The sequence below is a fragment of the Jaculus jaculus genome, chromosome 1, assembly GCF_020740685.1.
Source record: "Jaculus jaculus isolate mJacJac1 chromosome 1, mJacJac1.mat.Y.cur, whole genome shotgun sequence".
In the NCBI taxonomy this organism is placed as follows: domain Eukaryota; kingdom Metazoa; phylum Chordata; class Mammalia; order Rodentia; family Dipodidae; genus Jaculus; species Jaculus jaculus.
Window position 1 is genome coordinate 20578558 of NC_059102.1, and position 26993 is coordinate 20605550.

The 26993-nt window shown below is 45.9% G+C and overlaps 1 protein-coding gene across 6 annotated transcripts in view; it reads right to left on the minus strand.

The window, feature by feature from the left end:
• The window catches only part of Casp7 (caspase 7), a 61197-nt gene extending 48405 nt beyond the window's left edge, over positions 1-12792 (minus strand). The window contains exon 1 of one of the 6 annotated variants that reach the window (XM_004659228.2): positions 12710-12792. The gene's annotated coding sequence lies outside the window, so the exon portion shown is untranslated. Of the gene's footprint in view, positions 1-12033; positions 12151-12416; positions 12436-12650 lie in introns of those variants that run through there. The other 5 variants (XM_045158270.1, XM_045158263.1, XM_045158244.1 and 2 more) reach the window with 5 other exon arrangements.
• Between the last annotated feature and the right edge of the window lie 14201 nt (positions 12793-26993).

Genomic DNA, 26993 nt, shown 5'->3' on the forward strand with positions numbered 1-26993 from the left:
GGATACCTGAGCAACCAAAACAAGGCTGGAGGTATCACCATACCTGATTTTAAGGTACATTGCAGAGCCACAGTAACAAAGACAACATTGTACTGGCATAAAAACAGTTATGTAGGTCAATATAACAGAAAGAGAAACTGGATATAATCCACGGCATCAACAGCCATCTGATTTTTGACAAAAATGCCAAAAATATTCATTGGAGGAAAGAAAGCCTCTTCAACAAATGGTGCTGGAGAAGCTGGTGTCTATATGTAGAAGGATGAAAATTGATTCTCATCTCACTCTGTTAACTCCAAATGGATCAAAGACCCTAACATGAGACCTGAAACATTGAAGCTGTTGGAGGAGAAAGCAGGGAAAACATTTCAACATACAGGCACAGGCAAGGACTTTCTGAATAGAACTCCAGCCACTCAGGAAATAAGGCACCAATCAACCAACTGGACCTCATGAAATTAAGAGCTTTTATATAGCAAAGAATACTGTCAATCAAACTAAGAGGCAGCCTGCAGAATGGAAGAAGATCTTTACCAATTGTACATCTCACAAGAATTAATACCTAGGATATATAAAGAACACAAAAAGCTAAATGAGAAATCAAACAATCCAATAAAAAAAAAAATGGGGCTGGAGAGACGGCTCAACATTTAAGTGCTTGCCTGCAAAGCCTAACAACCCAGGTTCGATTCCTCAGTATCAACAGAAAGCCAGATGCACAAAGAGGTACATGTGTCTGGAATTTATTTACAGCAGCTGGAGGCCCTGACATGCCCATTTTCTCTGTCTCTCCTCTCTCTCCCCCTCCTCTTGTAAATAAATAAATATTTTAAAAATGGGGGCTTGCAGGGCTTGGTGGTGCAAACCTTTAATCCCAGCACTTGGGAGGCAGAGGTAGGAGGATCACCGTGAGTTTGAGGCTACCCTGAGACTGCATAGTGAATTCCAGGTCAGCCTGAGCTAGAGTGAAACCCTACCTCAAAAAAACAAAAAAAGGTGGGGAGCTGGAGAGATGGCTTAGCAGTTAAGGGGCTTGCATGCAAAGCCTAAGGATCCAGGTTCAATTCCCAGAACCCGCATAAAGCCAGATGCACAAGGTGGAGCAGGTGTCTGAAGTTTGTTTGTAGTGGCTAGAGGCCCTGATATGCCTATTCTCTCCTTCTCCTTCTTAAACAAACAAATAAATAAATAGGATATATAACTGAATAAAGCGTTTTCAAAAGAAGAAATGCAGCTGGACATGGTGGCACATACCTTTAATACCAGCACTCAGGAGGCAGAGGTAGGAGGATCACCATAAGTTCAAGGCCACCCTGAGACTACATAGTGAATTCCAGGTCAACCTGAACTAGAGTGAGATCCTACCTCGGAAAAAAAAAAAGAGAAAGAAGAAATACAAAAAGCTAATAAATATTTAAAACAATTTGTGTTCAATATCTTTAGCAATCAGGGAAATGCAAATTAAAATTACTTTGAAAAGCCGGGCATGGTAGGCATATGCCTTTAGTCCCAGCATTTGGGGGAGGCAGAGGTAGGAGAATTGCCATGAGTTCGAGGCCACCTGAGACTATATAGTGAATTCTAGGTCAGCCTGGGTTAGGGTGAGACCCTATGTTGGAAACCAAAAAAAAAAAAAAAAAAGACTGCTTTGAGATTCCATCCTATCTGTATGTGTGTGTGTAATATATATATATATATTCCACAGTGCCCATGTAAAGCAAGATGCACAAGGTGGCCCATGCATCTGGAATTCGTCAGCACCGGTTGGAAGCCCTGGCACATCCACTCTCTGTCTCTCTTCTTGCAAATAAATAATATTAAAAAAATACAAAATGCAAAAAAAAATTGCTGTTTATTTCTGTGTACAAAATTATAAGTTTAGCAACTCAAGGAAATCAATGCATATTAATTTAACAATAAATTCTCTCAAAAGGGCACATTTAATTCTTCCTGACTTTGGATGATGTCAACATACATGTATTACTGCATTATTAGATGGGGAATAAAAGATTTATCTGCAATTGTCCAAAACAAACCTTTTCCCTCTTGTATGCAACCCTTCTAAAGCAGGAGAGAGAGAAAGAGAGAAAAAAAAATTCTTTGAGAAGTCTCCATGATTAAAACAATCAGATCTTGCCGGGCGTGGTGGCTCACGCCTTTAATCCCAGCACTCGGGAGGCAGAGGTAGGAGGACTGCCGTGAGTTCGAGGCCACCCTGAGACTCCATAGTGAATTCCAGGTCAGCCTGGGCTGCAGTAAGACCCTACCTCGAAAAAACAAACAAAAAAACAACATAAAAACAAAAAAACAAACAAACAAAAAACGATCAGATCTTAAACCCATATCCTTGGGTCTTAAGGCCCCTTGTGACCCAGTATAGGGGCTAGCTGCATGTGACTACTCAGTTTTTGTGAGGAGAGTTCTATGGGTACAGAGCCATAGCTGCTCATCCACGCACCTCCTCTGCTTGTTTTCTCTCTGCAAGCAGACACAAAAATATTGACTACCTGTTTGTTCCACCCGGTGCTCATTCCCTACCCGGCTCTCATATTTGTCATTTGTTTGTGCACTGCTAATTGCTTGGCTCCCGCAGGACACTATAAATTCATTGTGGTAGAAGCATCTGGCACACAGAAGGTGCTTATTAAATAAATATTAATTGAGTGGAAGGCTGGAAGAAATGAATTCCCGACGGGGAAAAGAATTAGTTAGACAGGATGCAGCTGGTCCAACGAGAGCCGATACTCGAATCATTTCATACAAATCAAGTCCTGTTTCTTTCCTGATGAAAAGAGCAGGGATTCGCTTTCAGCGACGAAAGGAGACCTCTACAGACTCCAATTTCTACTGGGCTCAGCCTGGGAGCGCTTTCACCAAGCAGGCTCAGCTGTCAGGTGCAATGTCCGCACACCTGTTAGAGCTCGCCCAGGGAGGTCTCTCCACTTAGTTGGAAAAGAAGGCTGCATTTATTTTTACAGAGCATCTTGTGTTTCCGAGCATGACAAGGAATGACATTTAGAGGTGAGGAGAAGAAAATCTGGCTCAGACACGGATGCCCATGGAGGCTAAGTGACGGCCTGATACACTTGAATTCTGTCACTATGAGGTTACCTTCCAGTTGAATGGGGGGACGGACGAAAAGGGAGAGAAGAGGGGAGGATGAGGAGGGAAGGGACAGGGAGGAGGGAGAGAAGGGAGAGGAGAAGGGGATGAGAAAGGGAGAAAAAGAGGAGGGGAGAGGATCAGAGAGCAGCGCAGGGGCTGGACAATGGGGGAGGAGCTGGCTGGGCTGACAGAGTGTGGAGTTACATCTCCACAGCAGTCAGAAGTCATATGGTGACTTTGTTTCTCAGCACATCATCGGGGCCCTCCCTATGACTGTCACCAATGTGTGTCTGTTCAGGATATAGATGTTTCAGATGAGGACCCTGTAGCAGACAGCCTCACGTCGCTGAGATAAACGTCCAAACCAGGCAGTTATGGAGGAAGGGATATATTTGAAAATTACAGATCCAGGAGAAGTCCCATAATGGCAGAAGAAGCCAGTCCCCATTTACAGGCAGAGAGAAAGAGAGAGAGAGAGAGAGAGAGAGGAGAGAAGCCATCAACTCTAGTACTCTCAAGCACACTTAGGTTTTCCAGGCCATGCTCAGGCCCTTTGTATTTCTTTAGGCTGGAATGCCAGATCTACCTCCACACCTAAGGGCTAGAACCTAGGATCCACACCTCTTCCAGACAGGTGGCTGCAGATTTAAATTACAAACTTTAATAAAATCCTGATTATATTGGGGGCCATCCACTTTATTTATGTATTTATGTATTTATTTATTTATTTAACAGAGAAAGAGAATGGGTGGGCGCACCAGGGCCTCCAGCCACTGCCAACGAATTCCACATACATGTGCCCCCTTGTGCATTTGGCTAAAGTGGGTCCTGGGGAATCGAACCTGGGTCCTTTGGCTTTGCAGGCAAACACCTTCAGCGCTAATCTATCCCTCCAGCCCTGGGGGCCATCCATTTAAACCACCACAGACCCCTTATGTTTCTTAATGACCCCATCAGAGAAGAGCACGAGGCCCCACAAGCAGGAGACACTCGTTCATGGGCACTCCATCCATCATCACCCTTCAACATAGGTTGTAAAGAGTAAAGTACATTCAAACTTCACAAGTAGAGCTGGGGAGACGGCTCAAGGGTTAAGGCACTTGCCTACAAAGCCTAAGGTCCCAGGTTCGATTCCCCAGAACCCACGTAAGCCACACGCACAAGGTGAAGGATGAGTCTGAAGTCCCTTTGCAGCGGCTGGAGCCACTGGCAATATCTGCATCTTTCTCTCATATAAGTAAACGAGTAAAAATATTTTTAAAAATTCACAGATAAAGTTTTCATAAAATCCACCAGAAAAAGACAAAACCTTCAACATGTAGCATTAAACTCCAGCTTATTTTGTAAACTTAATCTTAAGAGCCGAACCCAAGATACATAAAACAAGGTGATCACTACCAAAACATAATAAAAAGAGGAAGAAAGAAGACCTGTCCTCATGGAGAGAGATGAAAAGGTTCTAGCCTTTATACTGCCACAGAAATGAAAACCTGGGGGCTGGAGAGATGGCTTAGCGGTTAAGCGCTTGCCTGTGTAGCCTAAGGACCCCGGTTCGAAGCTTGATTCACCAGGACCCGTGTAAGCTAAATGCACATGGTGATAGCATGCGTGTGGCTTCATTTGCAGTGGCTGGAGGCCCCGGTTCACCCATTTTCTATTGATCTGCCTCTTTCTCTCTCTGTCTCTCACTCTCAAATAAATAAATAAAATAAACAAAAATATTAAAAATAAAAGAAATGAAAACTTGGCCACTACTAGCAAACCAGAATATCTTCCCGGGAGTTGGAACATCTACTGAGGCTCCAGCACCTAGTGCTGTGGGTGGACCGAGGGAGGAGTGTAAGAGAAAAGTATAATGTTCCTGTCACCTCCCCAAGGAAGGACCAGCAAAATGAGAGGTTTGTGAAAAAAAAATTTATTGGTAACTTCCATAATTATAGACAATAAACTATGGTAATTCCCTCCCCGCTCACTTTCCTCTTCACAACTCCACTGTATCACATTCCCTATGAGAAGTTTTAACAAAAGAAAAAAAATTAACTTCGAGGGACTGACTGGAGAGATAGCTCAGTGGGTAAATGCTGAGGACCAGAGTTTGCTCCCCAGAACCCATGTTATAAAGGTAACAGCACGATAGTGCCAGCCTGTAAACCGGGTTCTGGGGAGGCAGAGACAGATCCCTGGGACTGGCTGACCAAGCAGTCTAGCCTAATTAGGCCAGATCTAGTCCAGCGAGATTCCCTGTCTCCAAAAAAGGTGGATGGCTTTCTGAGGAAGAGCACCAGGGGTGTCCTCTGGCCTCCTCATGAGCATACCGAAAAATCAACTTAGGTTATGAAGAAAATGTTAAATGCTGTATCTTCTGAAGAGTTAATTTCTAAAACATAAGGAAGTCTCTCAACCAAAGGGCAAAAAACCAACTCAATAAAAAAAAAAAAAAATGGGCAAAAGATTTGGCTAGTTTGGATCTGGTTCACCTTCCCCACAAGAGGCCCATGCATTAAAGGCCTGGTCCCCAGCTTGTTGCTACTGTGACGGAGTGGAACCCAAGTTGAGGCCTAGTGAGAGGGCTTCAGCTCACCAATGGTGTGCCCTCAAAGGAAATAATGACACTCCATTCCCTTCCTCTTCTACTTCCCAACCACATGGCTTTAATATGAAATGTGCCCTAAGGCTCATATGTTAAAGGTTTTGTCTCCAACTGGGATGGGGGAGGGGTGAAAAAACTTGAGGAGGAAGGGCCCATAGGGCCTGCCTGGAATAAAGAGGTCACTGAAGTGTTTTGGTCCCTGATCCCTTCCGGTCACTCTCTTCCTGTCACACTCTCTGTCTGCTTCCTTTCTGTCATGACGTGAGTGACCTTGCTCCTACAGACCCTCATGCCACGATGTTCTGCTTCACCACAGGCCCTTCCCAACGGAGCAAGATGACGCAGGCTGAAAATTCTGAAAACATGAGCCAAAATAATTCTTAAAGGGAAGAATTTCTTCAATTTTTTTTTTTTTTTTTGTCAGAATGATAGAAAGAAAAAAATAAAAAGACTAGCACATTCACCACAATCTCAGCACAGGCAGTGGGCCCAGTTTATCCTGGACTGTAACCCTCAAACCGGTGAATAGAAATCAATCACTCTTCTTCTTACGTCACTTACCTCAGGTGCTTGCTACCCTAATGGAAAGCTGAACTACAACAGCTAATTGGTGCTTCAGGAGTGGAGACGTTGTTGTTAGAAGCCTGATTGGGGACTGATTTGTGGGAGGAGTATGGAAGGATCTGAAGCCTTGGACTGAGAGACACCTTGCAGAGCTGTAAGCAGAGGTGAATGGGTCACTGTGATAGGAGTTGAGAGATCTAGATACAGGAAGCACTATAAACCGTGAGGCCTGGCTTATCAGGGGAAGAGAACGTTGTCGGGACTGGGCTAGAGGCAGTCTGTGTGAGAGGCTGGCTGTGCTTTCTGGTGTCCTGAGAACTTGAGCAAGGTTGAGTTTAGAAGGAATGCTCTGCTGAGAGCAGAGCAGAGAGAAATGGCAGTTTCTGTCTGGAGAGAGGAGCCTGTTCCAACTGCACTTTTTTTGGAGTGATTGTCACCACTGAGACTGGGCCAGCTGGTCTTTATTGGGAAAGTAGGAGGAATGCTGACTCTTGAATGGAATGAGGTCTTGAAGGAGGAATACTGAAAGAATTATCCTGTACTTCAAAGTCGTCTTTATTCCCCCCCCCCCGCCCCCCAAATTAACAAATGTGGCAGCCCACCTGGTACTGAAAGGCAGGATAGAAAATTTTAAAGTAAATTTAGTAAAGAAACAGCTGGTTGCTACAGCTAGGGGACAGCCTGAACTATATATTCAGAAAGGAGTAAATCAAAAATAGGCTAAAAGATAGGCTGCGAATGGCCCAAGATATGGGTTGGTCGGGTCAACCTAAACTTTATGTCCCGGGAAGGGGAGAAACAAAAATACAGTTTTGAGAAAAACCAAAATAATAAAATAGTTTCCCAAGACAGCCTGACCAAGGACTCTGGTTATGCACAAATAAGATATGTAGACATAACTGTACAAGGTCAGCAAATGCCCTTGTGAAACCCCCTCCCCTTTCCCTTCCTTGCTAAAAACCCTATAAAAAGAAACACCCAATAGGGCTCGGGGTCGACTCCTCTGTCTCCTGCGTGAGATACGAGTCGACCCCAGAGCTCTGGTTTCCCGAATAAAGCCTCATGCTTTTGCAGCAAGTTGGGTCTCCCGTGTGTCTTCGGGTGCGTGCTATCGCGAGACTTGAGTGAAGGTCTCCCTCTGGGGGTCTTTCAGTACTAAAGAGTATAAAAAATGCAGGAAAGAAAAAGGCATTCGATTGGAAACATGGACTTTTGAAAATGGCCGCTGGGCAGTGTGGGGGCAGGGTTGTTCAAGTGGCTGAGTGGAGGCATGATGGAGCCATGAGGATGAACCGTAGGTTGCAATGGAGACTCCAGCATTTTAGAGATGTCAGGACTATCGGATGGCTGCCGAAGAGTTCTGATGGCTCTGGATGAAGTTTTCCCTTGGCTGTGGAGAGCTCAGCTTGGAACCCCAGAGACTTTATCACTGGTCACAACTGCTGGACAAGGTGCTGCTTCCTGGACTTGACTATCTGCTTGTTTTAGATTCTTGCATTGCTGGAATCTTCCCTTGCCATACCTTCTTTCGCAGCTGGAGTACTGCCCTGTGCCGTTATGAGTGTGTAACCTGTGTTTTGGCTTTACAGGCTCACAGTTAAGAGACCCTGCACTATGAGGATGTTTGAACAGTGTTGGGATTGATGAAAAACTACTGGGACTGAATGCATTTTACATCAGGGATGTTCATGACTTATCGGGGCCAGAGTTGGAAAGTGTTGATTTGAATCAGATGCCCCCCCTCCATATACTCATGTGTTTTGAACACTTGTTGCTCCCCAGCAGATGGCAACCAGGGAGGAGGAACCTTGCTGGAGAAGGTGGTCCCTGGGGCTGGACCTTTAGGTTTATGAGCCCCTAGCTTGCAAGTGTTATTTCAGTACAGCTGTTTTCTCCCTGCTGTGTCAAGGAAGAGATGCCCAACCTCTGTTCATGCCATGATTTTCCCTGCCGCCATGAAGCTTCTCCTAGGGACTGCGGCAGCCAAATAAGCTCTTTCCTCCCATCAGCTGCTTGGGGTACAGGTAATTACAGCAGGTTATTAAACAAATCAGAGATGACAAGTGTTGGTGGCCATGTCAAAATAAGGACTTCCTGCCATACTGTTTGTGGTAATGCACTGTTGCAACCATGGAAAACCAGATGAAGGTTTCTCAAAAAAATTCAAAACTGAAGCTGGGCGTGGTGGCACACGCCTTTAATCCCAGCACTTGGGAGACAGAGGTATGAGGATCGCCATGAGTTCAAGGCCACCCTGAGACTACATAGTGAATTCCAGGTTGGCCTGGGCTAGAGTGAAACCCTACCTCAAAACAATAAAAAAATTCAAAACTGAAATATCATATGATTCTGTAATTCAGTTCCTGGTAGATTCATAAAGGAATTGAAATAAGTATAACAAAGAGACATCTGCCTCTTGGCATTCACAACAGCCAAGACATGGAAACATTCTACATGTCCATCAACAGATGAGTATGTATTAAAAAAAAAAAAAGGTGTTGGGCTGGAGAGATGGTTTAGCAGTTAAGCGCTTGCCTGTGAAGCCTAAGGACCCCGGTTCGAGGCTCGATTCCCCAGGACCCACGTTAGCCAGATGCACAAGGGGGCACACGCGTCTGGAGTTCGTTTGCAGTGGCTGGAGGCCCTGGCTTGCCCATTCTCTCTCTCTCTCTCTCTCTCTCTCTCTCTCTCTCTCTCTGTGCCTCTTTCTCTGTCTGTCACTTTCAAATAAATAAATAAACATAAAACAAAAAAAATTTCAAAAAAGGTGTAAACATGCAATGGGATAGTGAAAAACAAGGACATCCACCAAGCCTGGCGGTGCTGGCCTTGAATCCCACCTACTCCGGAGGTTGAGGCAACAGAAGTTCAAGCTCAACCCCTGCATGGGCAATTTAGTGAGATCCTATCTAAAAATAGAAAGAGGGCTGGGGATATAGCTTAATGGCAGGATACTTGTCTTGTATTCACCAGGCCATAGGTTCAGTCCCTAGTACTGGAGTAAACAAACAGCAAACAAATAAATACCTATAATAAAAAATGTTAAATGGACCCTGTCATTTGTGACAAAACAGATGGACCTAGAAAGCATTATATCAAATGTAATAAGCCAGGCACAGAGACAAAGTGTGTATGATCTTATACGCACAATTAATTAATTTCTGAGTCAAACATATGAGTAAAGGCTAGAATCATACTGTGGGGGGAAGGGAATTGAAGAAATGATAGTCAGAGGGGTCAGATTTTCAGTGATGCCAGATGAATAAATTCTGGAGGTCTGCTGTGCAGTTTAGTGGCTAACCATACCAGAAGTATATTAAACACTTCCTAAAAGGTTCATTGCTATGTTCTGTTCTTAACCCCATGTGGTTAATATTGACCAACAACTTGACAGGATCTTGAATTACCTAGGCGACAAATCTCTGGGCATGTCTATGAGGGACTTTCTAGGTTGAGTTCACAGAGGTAGGGATCCCTACCCTAAGTGTGGGTGATGCCATTCCAGGGGCTAGGATCCTGGACAGAATAACTAGGAGAGAAAGCTGAACAGTAGCATTCATTGCTCTCTGCTTCCTAACTGAGAATTCAACGTGACCAGCTGCTTCAAGCTCCTGCTGCCACGCCCTCCCCACCAGACTGTTTGCTCTCAAACTGTGAATGAAAATGAACCCTCCCTCCCTTAGGCAGATTGTATCATTTATTTTTCTCACAACAATTAGGAAAGTAGCATCCCATACCTGCAAAACTCTATGAGGTGGTGGACATATTGAAGGTGGTAAAAGTCATAGATATACACTTATCCCCAAGCTTAAGATGTATGCATTCATTCTACATTCGCAGTGTTTGTATGTCAATTATACCTTAATAAAAAGGATTTGTTAAAAGAAAAAGAAAAGGAAGCCTCTCCTCCTGAGCCAAACGGCTCTAAGAAAACCAAACATTTATTCTTAATACTGTCAGGATTGCTCTGAAGAATTCTGGAGGCTCCTCATCAAGCGATGGAATTCAACTGGAAGTTCAAAGCCTTGGACCTGTGCTGGAAGTCGGGGACATACATGTGGACACAATAACCTGGTCCCTTCTGCCACACTGGTGAACAGTCACTGATGAAAGAGACAGTACAAATGTTAAGCTCCAACTGTGATGTGTGTCCAGACAGCAGACAACGTGTGGCCTCAGTGAGCCACAAGGAAATCGAGAAAGTTCCCAAGGGAGGAAACACCTGACCTGAGATCTGAGGAGGAAGGAGAGAGCTTGGCGAGGCCATGCAGGCAGAGGGAACTGAACATCTGGGTGTCGCACCAAAGCATGGTCAGGCTGAAAGCCCTCATCCTTCCCGGCCACTGGCAAGCTTGAGGGGTGGGAAATCAGGCTGATTTTCTCTATCTCAAGTGAGAGATTTCCTTCCCATGCTGGGCCAGGGTCTTCCACACGAAATCCATGTCACCTTATGTCCCAGGCACTCAGCAGCATTCTGGGCAGACACTGGACAACAGTTCAGAGTGGCAGACAGCCTTCCTGCTAACACCCTACGTTGGCGACAGTGAACTTGACTCAAGTGTGCAAGAGTAACCACTCAGTTGCATTTCTTTCTTTTTTTCTTTTTTGGAGGATCAAAGCCGAGGCCTTGCAAATGTAAGGGAAACATTCTACCACTGAGCTATGTCCCCAGATCCTGTGTTGATAATTTCAAAACATGTTTTCATTGGTGTTCACATGTCGAGGCAAAGAATATGGTACCGAACTAGGAAGAAAATCACTCCCCAGATACTGTCTGAACTTGCCCCACCACACCCCATCCCTGACCCCCCCCCCGCCCCGAAGGGGGAACAGTAATTAATTGCGCGGGCTTCCCTTTTGCAAAGTGACGACCTACAATCTGTACCCACTTCGCACACTTTTCCTAAAGCTCAAACAGAAAAAGTCCGGAGACCTCCAGCCTCGCCCCTAGTCCTGGTGGAGGAAGGGGAGGGAAGGCCAGCGGAGCATGCAAGTGCTCCTCACAGTGAGGTAGGAAACGGATGATTGACCCTGCCCACATCCCTCAAGGCCACCGGGTGAGCAGGTGGCAGCTGGTAAACTTGGGCAGGGAGCGGGAAAGTCAGACTTAGAAGGAGGAGGAAACAGTCCACAAGCAATGTTCATCGCCACGTCAACCCGCCCAATTTCACGAGCAAAGGCCTGGAGAACCATTCACCCAGCGCCACGTGCACGTGACTTTACTTCCCCATAACCGGAATTAATGTACGGATGGGCAAAGGTTACAAGGTCGCCCGAAGTGCACACCTCCGAGGATTCCCTGAAAGATTTCTCGCTTTCTCAAGAGCCCTACAGCGCGAGGGCCCCTTAAAAACGACGACAGCAGTGCAAAGCATCCTTCTGCACAAAAGCAAAGCTCCACCAAGTGAACCCCAACTCGCTGATGCCACGCGCCCAAGGCCGCCGGGATGCATTTAAAAACAGACCAGGCACGGGGAAGCCAAGGTCCCAGAGTGGGCATGGGGCAAATCCGCTTTACACGGTCCTAAGCCCAATGGTGCGCGCTTGTCCCGAGACCACTCCAGGCTCGGACGGCTGGGAGGACGGAGCTGAGGAAAGGCAGCCATGGCCGGGCCGTGGAGTGTCCTCTTTCCCACCCACCCCTCCACCCACGTCCCAGCTCCAAGCTCCGGGGGTCCACCGGGCTTTATCCCACCCGGTTCCCCGGAGAGCCCGGGAGGGGGAGGGGGAGGGCGGGGAGAGGAAGCGCGCGCCGAGGCGGGGCACCGCCTTACCGTTCCCACGCTGGCCGGCGACCGGGCGGCCCGGGCCTGCGGCGCTCCGGGTGTCTGGGCAGCGAGGGGTCTCGGGGTGGCTTTGGCGAAAGCGAAAGTGAAAGTCCCGGTGCTCAAGGGAGGGGGTGGGGGGTGAGGAGGAGCCGACGGGGCGGGGCGGGGCGCGGGGAGGGCGGGACAGCGATCGCCACCCCCCTCCTCCTCCGGGGCGGTGACCCCCGACCGCAGCCGACGCCCCAGGTCGCCCTGTGCACCTGGAGCGCGCGCTCGGCGACGGTGAGTGGCCGGCGCGCGACCCTCCCCGAGGACGCTCCCCCGGCGGGCGCCCCCAGCCCAGCCGATCCCCCGCCGCACCGTCTTTTTGCAAAGTTGCCAACGCTCACCCGAGAGCTTGCGGATGATGACCAGAGTCGGCGGAAAGTGCGGGCCGATCCCGCCGCCGCCCACCGTCGTCCCTGCCCAGGACGGCGCCCGGGCGATACTGCCCGCGCTCGCCGCCGCCCAAAGAGCGCGCCCGGCGGACTTCGCGGGGATGGGGCCCCGGTCTGGTCGCCCTCCGGTCGCTTTGTCCTGCTCTGCGTCCCAGACCTGGGACTCCACGACCCCTGGGTTCCTACCGCCAGTCTGCAGCGTGTTAGCCTTCTCCGTGGGCTCCAGCCTCCTTGGCTCGCCGTACCTTACTTACCCCCAGGACCAGCCCCTAGGGCCAGCAAGGGGGTCGCCGTGGTCTTGCCTTTTCCCGGACGTTGCTTCCACTCGCGGCGGGGGTGCGGGGGGATCCTTAGACGTTAACCCAACTTTTTTTTTTTTTAAAGCAAGTTTCCTCTACATAACCAAGGCTTGCCTAGACGGGGCTCGCCACAATCATTTAAGGAATATTGGGCGCCCCCATGTGTCAGGCGCTGGGTATGTGGTCTTAAATAATCTGTGCATAGAGAGACAGTGCTCTTCCACAGATGAAAAGTTTGCTCACTCTTCCACCACACACACACACACACACACACACGCACGCACACACGGGGGGGGGGGGAGAGAGAGAGAGAGATATTGAGAGAGAGGGAGGTTGAGAGAAGCTAAAGTTCTGAGAAACAATTGTGGTTGTATATATTCTAGAGATATTTGCCTTTTAGAACTAGCAAAGGACACATGCTTTGTGGTGTAATACTGGGCAGTCACCACAGTCAGTTGGATTATCACAATACGGACATAACTATGCAAACGTGCAAGGGAAGACAGCATGCTGAACTCTCTCTAATAACTGCACTGGCAACTTGTCTCTTGGGTCTTTCCAGCCTTGGGCCATGTCATCATTTTAAATTTATTTTTGAATTTTCTTTTTTTCAAATGCTTCCGACATGATGGCTCATGCCTTTAATATTTTATTTTTATTTATTTATTTATTTATTGACAGAGAAAGAGGGAGGGAGAGAGACAGATAGACAGAACGGGTGCTCCAGGGCCTCCAGCCACTGCAAACTCCAGATGTGTGTGTCCCCTTGTGCATCTGGCTAATGTGGGTCCCGGGGAATCAAACCTGGGTCCTTTGCCTTTGCAGGCAAATGCCTTGACCACTAAGCCATCCCTTGAGCCCTGTATTTGAATTTTCAACATGATTTTTGTTGTTGTTGATCTGTGGATTGAATCCAGGGCCTTAGCATGAAGCACTCCGTTCTGAGCTACAGCCCATCTCTAGCCATGCAAATGTCCTAAGATACCTGTCTCTACCCACAGGATTATAGCAGGAACCTTATCCTTCACCTCTTGAGATACCACCGGCCCCATAGCTGGCCCCAGGGGCTGGTCCTGGGGGTAAGGTAATACAGGCATGGAGCCCACGGAGAATGCTGACATTACAGACTGGCTGTAGGAACTGAGGTGTCGCAAACATTCAGATGTTTTCCCAAGGTCTGGCCTGCTCTTGATAGGTCCCTCTGAACCTTCCCTCCCGTCTGGTCACAAAGCTATCCATTTCCATTTTCTGGGTATATCCACCCCTTCTCTCAGTGGTGCCACGGATGACTGAGTCTCCATTCCTCTGCCGGACAGCTGTGGCCAGGCTAGGAGTACATAGACTCCGTCAGAGGATCTCCCAGGATTAATAGAAATGCTGCTGTCAACATCCAAAGGCTCAAACTCAGGCCACTTAGAGGAGTAATTCATGATTACCTCTCAACTCCAAATTCATCCTGTAGGTTAGGTGAAAAATTCATGTGGGCCCTTTAAATAATTTTCCATTGCCAGTGATCTGTTGTTGAGCTTTGTGTTTAGAGGGCACTAGAAAGATAGAGAGAGTGGCTTCCTACATCTGTGCCCAGTGCTTCCTGCAAAGGGTGTGGCTACTGAATACTAGATTCCTATAGTGTACTTGAAGGTAGCCAAGGGACCCAGCAGCTAGTGACGGCCCCTTGGTGGTCCTCTGAATTGGTTTTCTGGCAGAGTGCTTCCATTCAGACACTTACTTCCCCAAGAACAACTCTGGTACCTAATGTGCAAATTTCCAGAAAGTTCTAGAGAAAAAACATTTCCAGCAAGTTCCTCTGGTACTGTACCAGAGTGACTTCTCAGACATCTACTGACCCATAGCCATACCCTTACCAATAAGATTTGGTACTCAGCCCTGGAGGAGAGGAAGAGGGGATGGATCTTTATTGAACTACTTATTTCAGCACATTATGATGTCTTGTTACATTAAGTTGTGACGTTTGTTATCATGTAAGGCTTGTTCATATGCTGAAGTACTTCAGACTATGTAGTTGGGCTTAAAGACGTAATGTGAGGTCACTAGGGTGGGGTGTACTCCAGTGACTGTTGTCCTTATGAGAAGTGTAGATTAGGACCCAGATATACATGAAGGAGCCATGTGAGGCCACAGGGAGTCACAAGGTGTTCACCTGCAAGTGGAGACAGGCTTTATTAGAAATTATTCCTGCTGGGCTGGAGAGATGGCTTAGCCGTTGAGCACTTGCCTATGAAGCCTGAGAACCCCTGTTCGAGGCTCGCTTGATTCTGCAGTACCTACATAAGCCAGAGGCACAAGGTGGCGCATGCAGTCTGGAGTTGACTTGCAGTGGCTGGAGGCCCTGGTGCACCCAGTTTCTCTCTCTATCTGGGTCTTTCTCTCTCTGGCTCTCTCAAGTAAATAAGTTTTTTTTTGGGGGGGGTTCAAGGTAGGGTCTCACTGTAGCTCAGGCCAACCTGGAATTCACTATGTAGTCTCAGGGAGACTTTGAATTCATGGTGATCCTCCTACCCCTGCTTCCTAAATGCTGGGATAAAAGGTGTGTGACTCCACACCTGGCTTAGAAATATTTTATAAAAAAGTTATCCTTGATGATAGCGTGAGCCTGTATGTCTAACATCCAGAAATGTGATAGAGTGAATTTCTTTGCTTACATCACCTGCTCTGTGGCATTTTACATGACAGTCCTAGCAAACTAATATACATCTGTTATTTGCAAGAATATGACATCTGCAATGATGTTTTAGACCTCACTTCTTACCAGCCAGTCTCTTGGTGATCAGCTTCCCGGTTAGTCTGTAATGTGTTATGTTACTTTTGACTGTTGAGATACAAGGGAAGAATGGCTCCTGTAAGGTGGTCTCAAGCCAGGTATGGTTTTGATGCAAGACAAAATATTTCTTTAATTTTCCTGGGCACACTATTCCTTATGGACCTAACATATATGAACTGATGGGTCTCATGCACAGTTTGCGGGAGAAGCCTAGGCATCAGGTAACTGCATCAAATTTGAGGTTTCTCCATGGTAATGAGGTACTTGCCTAACGGAGGTCACCACCATCTGGTGCTCAGGCCTCATGGATTCCAGTAGCCAGGGACTGTGGAATGTCACTCTGCTGCTGTTTAGCCCCAAGTAACTCCCCTCAACCCACCAGCAACTTCTCCAAGCCATCTGTAAGCCCCAGGGATTCAGGTGAGGGTGGGGTGAGAGAACTGTCTTTGAAAAGTGTGAAAGCCAGAAAGATAAGGCCATGCCTGTGAACTTTTCACACCTTGTGTGTGGAGACAGCATTGTCTGCATGGTGAAGAGAAGTAGATGGATGGAGTAGAATTGATGCCATCTGGCTGAGGGGATGGCTCAGCAGTTAAGGTGCTTGCCTGCAAAGCCTGACAGCCCAGGTTGGATTTCCCAGAACCCACATAAAGCCAGATGCACAAAGTGGTTCATGCATCTGGAATCCATTTACAGCAGCTAGAGGCCCTGGAACACCCATACACAGTCTCTCTCTCTCTCTCTCTCTCTCTCTCTCTCTCTCTCTTTCTCATTGCAAATAAGTAAAATATTTCTTAAGAAAGAATTGATGCCATCAGTTCAGAAGAGTGGGACAATGGGACTTCGTGGTGCACGTCATGTAAATACCCTCCTTTGCCAAGCTCACAGACAGATCTCACAAGCCAACAACGGTTGGATAAGCCAACCCATGTCTCATCCCCTCATCTTCATGTTAGCTCCACCCATATGTGCCACCAGAGGTCTACTGAGCTTCTGTAGTCTCATCTGCAGGAGGGTAATGCCCCTGGGAAACACTCCGATGAGAATTGGCTAGATAAGTGTACCCATTCTTCAGTGGGAGAGTTCTGGGGCACATTCTGTGCAATTCCTCTTGAGGGTCCCCAGCAGGACTGAGCCCCGGCTGCCAGCATATGCCCTTGATTGACTCCCCCTGGCTTACTCACCTCAAATCCTCACTCTTGCCCAATGGGACTACCTCTCAAATATCTACTTCCACCCAAATTCTTACTTCAAGTTCTACTTTGGGGGAACCTAAACCAAGATAGACACAAACCCGTAGCAGAGAAAAGCAACCATAGTCTAAGCTGAGTAGCGGCGACTCAGTGATCAGCAGCTGTCCCCCTCACTTCACATCTGCCATCACTGTAATTTCCAAAGCAGTTCACGTGCCCAGCCTTGCAGGGTGGGAGAGATGGCTTGGTGGGGAACGTATTTGCCACCCAAGCATGAAGACTGGAATTTGGATCCCAGCACCCATGTTTAGTGTGGTTGCACCTGGCAGTCGTCCCAGCGCTGTGAAGGCAGAGACAGGAGGCTCTCCAGGGCTTGCTGAGTAGGTTGTCTACATGGATCAGTGAGCGCCTGATTCTGAGAGACCTCATCCAAATTAGAGTGGAAAGCAATATACAGAGGCACCAAACATTGACCTCTGGCCTCCACATGCATGTGAACGCGTGTGTACAACCTACATACACATATGGACTGACATGCATATGCATACACATATATGCAAAAAAAGGGGAGGTGGAGCCATGGCTTAGTAGTTAAGGTGCTTGCCTGTGAAGCCTAAGGACCCATGTTCAACTCTCCAGATCCCATGTAAGCCAGATGCACAAAGGTGAGGCAAGTGCAAGGTCGCACATGTCCACTAGGTGGCGCAAGCGACTGGAGTTCCATTGCAGTGGCTGAGGCCTGGTGTGCCAGTTCTCTCTGTGTCTCCTCCCCTCTCTAAAATAAAATTTAAAAAAGATGTTGAAGAGCCAGGCGTGGTGGCACATGCCTTTAATCCCAGCACTCAGGAGGCAGAGGTAGGAGGATCACCATGAGTTTGAGGCCACCCTGAGACTCCATAGTGAGTTCTAGGTCAACCTGAGCCAGAGTGAGACCCTACCTTGAAAAACCAAAAAAAAAAAAAAAAAAGATGTTGACTAGCTGAAGAAAGAGGTCCATCCTCAACAAGATAGAATTTAAGAGATAATTAAGAGTGCTAGCTGTTTAAGTGAAGACAACCAACTGCCCACACACCGAACATGAGTTATTAATGTGCAGCCAAAGGCTGTGGAGCATCTCACTGGTCACAGCGCCCCCTTGACCACGACTTCTGACAAGGCCAAAGCAACATGGGGTGGTGCTGGCAGAAACATGCCCATGGGGGATCACCAAAGCACTGTGTGATCTAGCCCATCTCACCGCTACTAGACCCACGTGCCGGGCTCTGCTGACTGCAGAGTGTAGCAAACCCTTCTCAGGGGCTACTTTACTTCCTCTCAGCATCCCTTGTCAGGGCCCAGGTGGAGGAAGTAGGCCACGGGGGACATACCTTAGAAGGGTGTGTCTGGGTTCTGGTCCCTTTCAGTTAACTGCTCTCTCTTTTTCCTACCTGCCAGAGGTGAGTCATTTCCTCCACCACATTCCTGCTGTCTTGTTTCTCAATCACTTCAGGCCTACACAGTGGGGAAAGCCAGCCGTGGGTGAACCCTCTGAAACCAAGAGCCAAGATGAATCTTTCTGCCCTTTAATTTGCTTCTCTTAGATATTCTTTTTTTTTTTTTTTTTTTTTTTGAGGTAGGGTCTCAATCTAGCCCAGGCTGACCTGGAATTCACTATGTAGTCTCAGGTGGCCTTGAACTCACAGTGATCCTCCTACTTCTGCCTCTTGAGTGGCATTAAAGGTGTGTTGCTACCACGTGTAGCAATTTCACTTAGGTATTCAAAAAATGGCTAACAAGATGATGACAATACACATGACTCCTTGACCAAGGAGGTCAAGTGGTCCATTGTACTTTAAATTGGTTAAGCATGCCCAATCCAAAAATCCAAAACCCACAACTTTTTGAGCACCAACATGATGCCACAAAGGAAACATTTCACACAAGAGCTGCAGAAAAAGGACTATAATGATACAATACCCCCCCTTTTGTTTCATTTGCTCTTGCTTTAATTTTGCATTTTATGCATGTAATTAAAAATATTGCATAATGTTCATACCCATGTGTTAATGCTACTCTCACTTTTGTTAGAGAAGCTTCTCTTTTCAGATGGCACTGACCTTGGGATATCTCAGAGGGCAACATGGTGCTGAGAAAAAGTGACAGAGGAGTGCTCAGCACTGAAATACCTCTATAATACTTTCCAAGGCTCAGGGTCCATTGTGGAAGAGGTGGCAGAAAGAATGTAAGAGCCAAAGGAAGGGTAGGACTCCTTATAATGTGCTCCTCCAGACATAAAATGACCTGAATATCCATGACCTCACAGTGCCTGGCACTACCTACACAGACCTTCATAATAGGAAGAAAAGGTGGTGACATCAAAATAAGAGAGGCATTGGTTGGGAGGGGGAGGGGGGATGATGGAGAGTGGCATTTCAAAGGGGAAAGTGGGGGGAATGACCATGGGATATTGTTTACAATTATGAAAGTTGTCAATAAAATAAAAAATGCATAAAATTACTTTCTGCTATGTGTTTAAAATATATGAAATACAAATGAATTTCGTATTTATGTATGAGTTGCATACCCAAGATATTTCATGATCTATATGTAAAAATGCCACATTCTAAAGATAAGAATTGTAATTCAAAGCATTTCTGATCTCAAACATTTTAGATAAGAATAAACGGCGGGCATGGTGGCGTAAGCCTTTAATCCCAGCACTGGGCTGGGTAGGCAGAGGTAGGAGGTTTGTTGAGAGTTTAAGGCCACTCTGAGACTACATAGTGAATTCCAGGTCAGCCTGAGCCAGAGTGAGACCCATCCCCAAAAAACAAACAAACAAATAAATAAATAAAAAGAATAACCAACTTAGAGGGGGCTTTACAGATGGCTTAGAGGTTAAGGCACTTGCCTGCAAAGCCTAAGGACTCATGTTCGACTCTCCAGGTCCCACATAAGCCAGAAGCACAGTGATAAAAGCATGCAATGTCACACGTGCACAAGGGGGGGGTGGTGCATGCATCTGGATTTTGATTGCAGGGTCTGGAATACCTGATGTGCTAATTCTCTTCTCTTTCTCATTAAAAAAAGATCAGTCTGCTGGGCTTGCCTCACAGAGAAAAAAAATAAAAAGGAATAATCAGCTTATAACAGGTGGTGGCCACCTTGAGACCCAACCCTCATGTTATCTCCCTTACTTTCTGACTCCTCTCTCCTGTTTCCTGGCTTATACATCTGAATGTGTAGTGTGTGTGTGTGTGTGTGTGTGTGCGGGAGGGGTGTATGTGCATGTACGGATGTATGCTAGCATGCATGTGGGTACGTGTGAGTGTGTGTGTATGTGTGATGTGAGTGTGGAGGCCAGAAGTTGGTGTCAGCTGTTTTCCTTGATCACTCTTCACTTTTATTTACTGAGGCGGAGTCACTCCAGCCCAGAGCTCACAGATTCAGCCGTTATAGCTAGACAGCTTGACCTGGGGCTTCATTGTCTCTGCCTCCTTGGTTCTGGGGTTAGCGGCGGGCTGCATTCCCACCAGTGTTTGTGTGGATGTTGAGGATCTCAATTCAGGTACTCATGTTTACTTGACAAGCACTGTGTCCTCTGATCCATCTCCCTAGTACCCAAATGCACGCTTCTAAGTCAAGTCCTGGGATACAGTCCTTTCCTCCAGATTCTGTTTTCTAGAGAACCCAGGCCAAGACCCAGGTTATCTGAACCAATCCCAAAGGTTGAGAAAATTGTGGGCTCTCACTGACTTGGACTTGGGTGGCATGATATAATCCCTGTGAGTCCTGTAAAATCAAACGAGTTATACACCTTCAACATATAAAGGCACAGAGCAAACATTTTCAACTGCTATAAGGCATAACAGGGAGAGACTAGAACAATGCAAACTCAATAACCCTTAAGCAGACATCAAACTTCTGCAGTTCAGGTCTAGTATCATAACCAGTGACTGACAGTCTCTGGATTTCCCAATTCCACTCCTCCAGCTAGAGCAGCCGAGAAAACTTCCATCCCTAGCAAATGGCCTCCACAGTAGCCATTGCAGAGTCCTAGTACATCAAAACAGCTTCACTGAGAGGAACTTCCAGACCAGGCACAGTTATGGTGGATGGATTTTTAAAAAATATTTTATTTTTATTTATTTATTTGAGAGAGGGGGGGGGAATAGTCAGGGAGAGGTAAAGAGAGAGAGAGGGACAGACAGAGAGAGAAAGAGAAAGAATGGGTGTGCCAGGACCTCCAGCTGCTGCAAATGAACTCCAAACACATGTGCCCCCATGTGCATCTAGCTTATGTGGGTCCTGGGGACTTGAACCTGGATACCAGGTTTTGCAGAAAAGTGCCTTAACCACTAAGCCATTTATCCAGCCCTGTAGGAAGGAATCTTGAAGATACAGGGGAAGTTCCATTATGTCAAAGAGAATGCCATGAAGATGCAGGTAGTCTCTGTGTGCTAGGGAAAGGAGGCCCCAGACACACATGTGACTTAAGTGGTCCCATCCGCCTGGGACTCGCAGAGGTTGCAGATAAAGTGAGACACTAACAATGAGTGCTGAGCCCCTTTCTAGCAAGAGGACCAACCAACTCTTTGAGGCAGTAGACACACAGGAGTCTCCCGAGGTCGGAAGGGGAAAGGAAATATGAGTAACGTAAAACCCATATGCAAGTACCAACATTCTTTATGCCTAAGTGGCCCAGGGCAAAATTGCCGAAGCCAGGCCAGAAAGAATTAGGAGTGTCGGGGTCAAAACTTACATTCCGAGGGTTTGTATAGCCATTCGCAGGCTCTCAAGAATCATCGTGACCCGACAATGGACGCAGATGGGATGAAGACCAGGCGGGTAAGTATGGGAAAATCACGGACGTGCCCCTCGTTCATTGAGTAACGTTCACAGATATCAAGGAAAACACAGTAAGTACGTAACACACGGTCCACTGTGAACACAGTTAGAATTTGTCGTGGCCTTACTTGCTCCTCACAATCATGAGAAACTCTCATGTGACATGGAAGAAAAAGAGCAGGCATGCCTATGCTTTATGGTGACATTGTAGATGACACTGCACCCAGCGTCTCCAGTTTGCCAAACAGGTTCTTGTATATTGTACTGGAATGATATTTACTTGCCAGAAAATGATAGCAATGTCTGTGGGTCAAATGGAAGTCATATACATATTTCTCTCTAGGGTATCCCTGTTGAAGGACAAACATTTAGGCCTGTTTGTAACCTTTGACCTGTCTTGCATAGTTTTCATTTGATCTTGGAGTTTCAATGATCAGACACTTGAGTATCATAAACACAGGGAGCTGGAAGTCGTGGCAGGCACCTTTACTGCCGGCAGAGATAAGAGGATGAGCCTGACATTGCAGCCACCCCGAGGCTACATCCTGAGTTCCAGGTCACCCGGTACTAGAATTCAAGCCTAGCTGGCAAAAGAAAGGGAAAAGATAAACAGCCGCAGGAGGTGTGGGAACTGGGAAATGGCTTAGCAGTTAGAGCCTTTGACTCTGAAGCCAAAGGAGCTTGGTTCGAATCCCTGGCACGCTAGCAGGATGCACACGAGCCCAATGCGCAAGGAGGCGCTCGTGTGGGCTCAGGTACCTGCTGTGCCCATTCCATGTATCTGTCCCTTTCTCTTCTCTATGTATTTAAATAAGTAAATACTTTTTCCCTCCTTGGGGAGTTGGGGGGAATGAAAATGTGCTCACACAGGTTTCTGAAGACAGAGGGCCTCCTTGTCCACCACCTGACCTGTGTAGTTAGGAATCTTATTCTGATCAAAGGTAAGCAAGTCAGTTCCTATTCAACACAAGTCAAGAAGGAATTAAAGAACCTATGTGAGTGGTGTTCAACCCAGAAGCAAGAGTCCTATGGCCTCAGTCATTGGGTGGAAAGAAAATACCATTCCTTATAAGTCCTGGAGTTGTCAGGCTCTCTCTCAAGAAACCTGGGCCAGCATCCCTGCACATTTCAGAAAAGGTGGCACCTAGTCATCAGTTTTAGGTGCTTATATTAAAAAATTAGAAAAATCATAATTGAATAACTTAATGCTTCACCTTAAGGGAAAAGGAAGAACAAGGCCAACCAAAAACCAGTAGATGGGAAGAAATAATAAAGATTAGGGCAGGAATCAATGAAAAAAAATCATTGGAGAAAAGATAGCCTCTTCCACAAGTGGTGCTTGGAAAACTGGATATCTATATGTAGAAGGATGAAAATCGGTCCTTGTCATTCACCATGCACAAGAATCGAGTCCAAATGGGTCAGAGGCCTTAATATCAGACCTGAAACTTTGAAACTGCAAGAGGAAAAAGTAGGGTAATCCCTTTGACATATTGGCATAGACAATGACTTTCTGAATATAACCCCACTTGCTCAGGAGATCAAACTACTAATCAACCACTGGGATCTCATGAAATTACAAAGCTTTTGTACATCAAAGGACACTGTGAATAGAGAAGAGAGACAACCTACATAATGGGAGAAAATCTTTGGCCGCTGTACATCTGGTAGAGGATTAATATCCAGAATATACAAAGAACTAAAAAAAAAACTAAACAATAAGAAATCAATCAACCCAATTAATAAATGGGCTATGGAACTAAATAGAAAATTCTCATAAGAAGAAATAAAGATCACGTACAAACATCTAAAAAGTGTTTTCGGACTTCCGGTTAAGATGGCGGCGCAGGCACCACGCCAAAGCAGCCTAGGGGGGAAAAAGACCAAAAAAACTCAGCAAAATACACACTTTTACTAAAAAGTGAGGTGTATAGGAAGTTGAGGCGGCAGCGGAGAAGTGCAAGAGTTATAGAGCATCCAGAGCCTGCACAGGCGGGAACAGCGGCTCCGGGGCGACTCGGCCACCCGCCGCAGCCGCGGAGCGGCAGAAAGCCGCCACACTCTCGGCTCGAGCCGCAGGACAAGCCAGGTGCGGGATTTTCCCCTCACACCGCGCTCTCCGCAACTCGGGAAACGTGAGGGGAGAGCGGCAGCGAGCACCGGAGGGAAGAGCAGACCGCGAGGTAGAAGCACACGTGGAGAAGCGAGACAACCAGAGCAGCCCCGGCTCCCTCCCCTCCCCCACCACCTGAACCCAGCTCCAGCGAACACAGCAGCGGCCCGGGACCCGGCCACGCCAACTTGGGCTGACAGCGGGACCCAAGCAGGAGCAGAGTTCGGCAGCAACTTCAGTGGCTCCAGCACCGGTACCAGCGGCCCCAGCAGCAGCGGACCCAGGAGCGGCGGCGGCGGCAGATCCCGCAGCAGCGGCTTTGGGGCAGCAGCAGCGGCTCAGTTTGCCCCGTAGGAAAAGCAAGTGCCCAGCTCCAGAAATCAGAACAGCAGCCCGACGACCCAGGCAGCAACTTGACTGAGACCACAATCACCCAAGGTAACTGTGATTGCACCAGGGAAGGGTCTCACATGGTCACAAGCTGACTTGGATACCTCAACAGACCAGAAATCTAAACCTCTTTGTTGATAGAGGATCTGGTCATTATAATAACTACTCTTGCATACATACTCGGGGCTGCTTTTGATTGAATGTGTACAGTGTTTAGTTAAATTTCAGAATCTACCAGTATTTTATTCCACTCAGCCTGCTTGAATACTCCTATAGCAGGGAAACTCAACCCCTAAGAACATCTTTGTAGATACTCTGAGAGTCTTAAGAGCCACACCTAATACCTTAAGGTCCTACCCTGAAAATATATTACATCAAATCAATTGATACAGCTAAGAATACACAGCTAGCTAGAAAATCCAAGCATTAACTTAATCCAAGATGCAAAAATATATACATTATAACACAAGAAACACTAAAAAGCAAGACAATATAAATCCACCTAAAAGTATTAATGCATCGGAAATGTCCTCCAGTGAGAAAGAGTTAGAGGAAATGCCTGAGAAAGAGTTCAAAAGAATAATTATAAATATGTTCAAAGAGGTCAAAGAACACATGAAAACAATCAAAGAAGAAATCAAAGAGGAAATCAAAGAGGAAATCAAAGGAATCAAAGAAGAGGCAGGACACCAATTTAATGAAATAAAGAAGGCAATACAAGACATAAATAGAGAAATAGAAATAATAAAGAAAAACCAGTCAGAATTACTAGCAATGAAGAACACAGTTAATGAAATAAAAAACTCTGTAGAAAATCTCATCAGTAGGATGGATGAGGGAGAGGACAGAATATCTAAGCTAGAAGATCAGGTGGCAGACCTAATGCAGTCCAACAAAGAGAAAGACAAACTTATAGAAAAGTATGAGTGGGAATTTCAAGATATTCGGGACACTATGAAAAGATCCAATATAAGAATTCAGGGCATAGTAGAAGGAGAAGAACTCCACTCCAGAGGCATAGTAGGCATCTTCAACAAAATCATAGAGGAAAATTTTCCCCAAATTGGGAAAGAGGTGCCAATACAGATTCAGGAAGCCTTTAGAACCCCAGCCAGACAAAACCCAGAAAGAAACTCTCCTCGCCACATTATACTCAAACTTCCAAACACACAAACCAAAGAAAAAATATTGAAAGCAGTTAGAGAGAAAAATCCAGTTACCTACAAAAGCAAGCCCATCAGGATTACAGCAGATTATTCAACACAAACTTTTAAAGCCAGAAGGGCTTGGAGTGATATATTCCAAGTTCTGAAAGATAACAACTGTCAACCAAGGTTACTTTATCCTGCAAAGTTATCCATCCAAATAGATGGAGAAATAAAGACATTCCATGACAAAAGCAGGTTAAAGGAGTATCTGAAGACAAAACCAGCTCTACAGAAAATACTTGATAGAATCCTCCATGCTGAACAAAAGGAAAAGCACACATATAAGGAACCTAGAAAAAACCAGCTATACTCAAATACCAGTTAACAGAAGAGAGCACAGGTAGAACAAGTAATACACACACACACACACACAAATGGCAAACATAAATACACACCTTTCAATAATATCTCTTAATATCAACGGTCTCAATGCCCCAACAAAAAGACATAGATTTGCAGACTGGGTTAAAAAGCAGGATCCTACAATTTGTTGTCTCCAAGAAACTCACCTTTCTACAAAGGATAGACATTATCTTAGGGTGAAAGGTTGGAAGACGGTGTTTCAAGCAAATGGGCCTAGAAAACAAGCAGGGGTTGCTATCCTAATATCAGACAGGGTAGACTTTAGTCCGACGTTAGTCAAGAAAGATAAGGAAGGTCACTTTATATTGATTAAGGGCACACTCCAACAGGAGGACATTACAATCCTAAACATATATGCACCTAACATGGGGGCTCCCAAATTCGTCAAACAAACACTATTAGAACTAAGGTCACAGATAACACCAAACACAGTGGTGGTGGGTGACTTTAACACCCCACTCTCATCAATTGACAGGTCATCCAGGGAAAGAATAAACAGAGAGGCATCTGGACTAAATGAGGTCATAGAAGGAATGGATCTAACAGATATATACAGGACATTTCATCCAAAGGCTGCAGAATATACATTCTTTTCAGCAGCACATGGAACATTCTCTAAAATAGACCATATATTAGGACACAAAGCAAATCTTAACAAATTCAGGAAAATTGAAATAATTCCTTGCATTCTATCTGACCACAATGGAATTAAACTACAAATCAGTAGCAAGAAAGGCTATAGAGCATACACAAAATCATGGAAACTAAACAATACACTACTAAATGATGAGTGGGTCAATGAAGAAATCAAAAAGGAAATCAAAAAATTTATAGAGTCAAATGATAATGAGAACACAACATACCAAAATCTCTGGGACACAATGAAGGCAGTTCTAAGAGGTAAATTTATAGCCTTAAGTGCCTATATTAAGAAATTAGAAAGGTCGCAAGTAAACGACCTAATGCTTCGCCTTAAAGCCTTGGAAAAAGAAGAACAAGGCAAACCAAAAAGTAGTGGACGGGAAGAAATAATAAAGATTAGGGCAGAAATTAATGAAATAGAAACAAAAAGAACAATCCAAAGAATTAATGAAACAAAGAGTTGGTTCTTTGAAAGGATAAACAAGATTGATAAACCCTTAGCAAATCTGACCAAAAGAAAGAGAGAAGAGACACAAATTAATAAAATCAGAGATGAACAAGGTAACATCACAACAGATTCCAGAGAAATTCAAAAAATTATAGGGACATACTATAAAAGCATATACTCCACAAAGTATGAAAATCTGTAAGAAATGGATGATTTCCTTGATCTATATGACCTACCTAAATTAAATCAAAATGAGATTAATCA